Source organism: Lithobates pipiens, unplaced genomic scaffold, assembly GCF_037356315.1.
Source record: "Lithobates pipiens isolate NorthernLeopardFrog02 unplaced genomic scaffold, aLitPip1_a1.2 Scaffold_25, whole genome shotgun sequence".
Classification (NCBI taxonomy): domain Eukaryota; kingdom Metazoa; phylum Chordata; class Amphibia; order Anura; family Ranidae; genus Lithobates; species Lithobates pipiens.
Genome location: NW_027507787.1, coordinates 125,142,460 through 125,146,340, shown reverse-complemented (window position 1 = coordinate 125,146,340; position 3,881 = coordinate 125,142,460).

Sequence of the window (3,881 nt, the reverse complement as noted above, 5' to 3'; positions counted from 1 at the left end):
GCAATTCTCCCTCCCCAGCAATTGGACACTTCCCCAGTGTTCATCCCCCCCAGCAGAAGTGCTGGCTACGGGGCCGAGTGTTGCTGGCCTCCACCCAGTCCTCAGTTTGTTTTTGGAGGGTTTGGGAGACAGCCCCTGTCAGAAGTTGCCCCGGCGGCTGGTCACAGAACCAGGAGGGGAGAAAACCCTTCGCCCTGTCCATTGGCTGAACTCTACCTTTGTATCCGTTCCCCCAGCAGAAGCACTGGCTACTGGGCAGAGTGCTGTTGGTCTCTGCCCAGCATCAGAAAAGGAGACGGAGAGTCTGGGAGATAGACCCTGCAAGATACCTCCCCAGGAGCTGGTAACTACACCAGGAGGAAAGCAAGTACCCTTTCCTCCCCAACAGCTTAGCACTGCCAGTCTATGTTCTGTACCAGCTGAGGCTCTGGCATTGGGGCAGAGGGTTTTTCACCTCTCCTCAATACCTGCAGCCCAGCTCTGGATCACGGGAGACCGTATGTGTAGTTTTGCTCATACTGTTCCTTTTTCTGTTTGCCTGGGGTGGGAGTTTGTGACTAATGCAGGTCCAGACCAGTTGAGGATCAGGGACATGGTTAGTTAGCTTTGAAAAGGGAAGAAATGTGACAGAACCCACTGTCACTGTGTGTTTTGGAGGGGCTGTGGGCTGGCCTCCTACCTACAGACTATGGCCCAGCAGAGAACGAGGGACTTGGGGACAAAATGGCATTGGGATAATGTAATTAGGTCTCTATGTAAGCTGCATCCCTTCTCCCCCTCTTGTGTTTAATTATGTTAGGTCATGACACATAGACAAAAGGTGTGGAGACACATCCCAGCGGAGGATGTGTAAGGAGGGGCTGCCTGCTTATCATAATGCCTTGGTGTGTTTCAACTGTAGTTGTTTGAATATACAAGTGTTGAGTTTTCAATGATTTTTCTTGTCCCCTACCCCCTCTGTGACAAGGCTAAGGGGAGTGTCCCTAACTGTGTTTAAAGGTGTATGTTTTGTACTTAATAAACAGTTGTATGATCTGCATGTTTAACCCTCAACACCTGTATGGTTTGCCTTGTAATTGGGGGGGGGGGGGGGTAAGGGATGGTTATGGTGAGTCTGCCAACTGCGGGGGGCATTTGGAGAACAGGAGACACAAATCTGGTGGAGGGGCCCAGCCAGGGTATCCGAGCTCCATCACAAGTACCATTTAGGCAATCATATCATGCTCTAAACATTATTTCCATGTGCATCTCTCCAGGTCCTAACAAGAGTAAGGGTTTGGGCGCTATCTGTTTTCTGGGAGCTATAGTAAATTCAAATATTTTTTTTTGCACCAGTGATATAGTGAATTTGGTTTTAGCGCTAATTGCCATGATCGTGGCATTTTAGCGCTAATTGGCACTATAATAAATTACCCCATTGTGTCTTCTTAAGGTTTTCTCTTTGGCCTTTTTTAAGATCTTGTGGGGGTAACCTCTTTCCTTAAATCTGTCATACATTTCCACAGCCTCTTTTTTGAAATACATTTGTTTAGTGCAATTTCTTCGAATCCGAAGACATTGACCTGTTGGAATTCCCTAAATATGGGCCTTTGGGTCGAAACTATCTGCCCACAATAACGTGTTTGCAGCTATTGGTTTTCAGTACATTGAGGTCACTACACAATTTCTTTTTTTTTTTGTGATCTGGAGGTCGATAACAGTTTATAGGCAACCGTTTCCTCCCACATGTAAAATAATATAGTGCAGCGCCAAAGTAACATCATCAAATAAGTTAAAAAAATGTATTAAAAAAGTTCATAAGCAGTCATGGGAATATGCAAATCCATTTCCCAATAAAGGGACAATGTGCATCCATGAAGATTAGAAATTCTGTGCCAAAAAGTGTGACTTCCACCATAAGACATAAGGCTGCTCACCGTCACCTCCACACTGATACTCCTGAATCAACAAAGAGTCATAAAAGATTTCCCCAAAGGGCAAAATCCTGGAGGAAATCGATACGCCTCTTCTGAATGTAGAGCACCTGGATCACCACACAGGCTCATAGGTAAGAGAATCCAGCATCAAATCATCAGTGTCCCGATATATGCAGATAAAACAGGAAACATCTAGTGCTCTCTGCTAGCATATATTTAATGAAATAAAAGAGCCACACTTACATAAAAGGCACTCCCATTAAGTGCCAGCCAACAAGCACTCTGTTACATAAAATCACATGGAATCAGCATAGGAGACGGCCGCTGATGACGTAGCTCCCTTTTCAACATTATATCAGTTGTAGATATTATAACTGATTTATGACAAATGTCCCCATACATGTGTAATAATATATCTCACTCACAGGTGGTGTAGTGAGCAAGCTGACGTTGTGTTTTAAAATGGCTGCCGCATATTCAATTAACCCTGCGGCTGTGGGGGGGGAGTGCAACCATTTATTGCTGAGATCACGCACAAAGGGACCTTTGAGTGGTTAAGAGGGCTACACAGGAGTGGGCGGTCTCTGGTATACAGGACTATAATAGAGTAGCTAGCATGCGGTCTGGGGAGAAGTCTGTTTAGGAGGAAGGCTGTTTTGTAGCTATGAAAAAGGCCAAGCATGCAGCAAGGCTTTCTCATTGTGCTGTCCCAGTGGAAGCTGTTGCCAGAGTTAGTATATAACCTTTCTTTGGGATACTGGAAATAGGAGTGTATGTTTAAGTCTTGTTATTTGATGTAATGTTTATGGTAACTTTTTTTATGCAAGGAACTTTATGTATTTTAATGTCCAGTAAAGTTTTGTTTTATACTTTTTATCAAAACTGCTCTTGGTGTGTTTGGTTTAAATATTCACTAGATATTTGAGTGACTGTACAGTATAGCTTTATTATAAATGTTGTTGTTTCCAACATTTCATATAGACGTTTCCTCCCACATGCCTAAATGTAAGCATGTGTAGGACGGTGCCCATGGGGCTCCCATAGATATGCCTGATATCTGTTGGTAATTGAGTCCATCAAATTGAAAAAAGTTGTTCCTCAAAGCAAAATCAAATAAATTCAAGATGAATTCATTTTGGTGGGTGAAAACAATTTGAATAGAAAATCCCCCCTTCGTCACTTTTTTTGATAATAATATTTTTGGACTTTTTAAATTCTCCTATTGCTTTCCTCTCAGATCTGTATCGATTGTCTAATCCTTTGAGTCCCCAGTCAACTTTTTTAAGGTCAAACCTAACCTGGTGTAAGAATTGCTGGATCCATTTATTTTTAAAGAGGGGAATCATCTTCTTATGCCATGTACACACGACCGGACTTTCTAGCAGACTAGGGTCCGACGGACTTCCCGCCTGAATTTCGGCGGAGTTCCGAACAAACAGACTTGCCCACACATGACCGGACTTTCCGGCAGACTAGGTTCGCCAGACTTCACAGCGGAGTTCTGATGGAGTTCCAGCGGACCTCCAAATGAACAGACTTGCCCACAAACGGACTAAAGTCCATTCATTTTGAACGTGATGAGTTACGACGGGACTAAAAAGGGAACTTAATCTTGCTGCTTTTATTGAGCCCCATCACCTGGTATGGATTTTAAGGCTAGCGCCCCCCCTCCTGAGCTGTACCAGGCCACATGCCCTCAACATGGGGGGTGGGTGCTTTGGGGAAGGGGGTCCCCCCACCCCAAAGCACCTTGTCCCCATGTTGAGGAGGACAAGGGCCTCTTTTCGACAACCCTGGCCATTGGTTTTCGGTGTCTGCGGGCGGGGGGTTATCGGAATCCAGAAGCCCCCTTTAATAAGGAGGCCCCCGGCTCCCGGCCCCCCATTCTGTGAATAAGTATGGAGTCCCCTACCCATTCACCTGGGGGAAAGAAAGTCAATAAAAAAACACACTAGACAGGTTTTA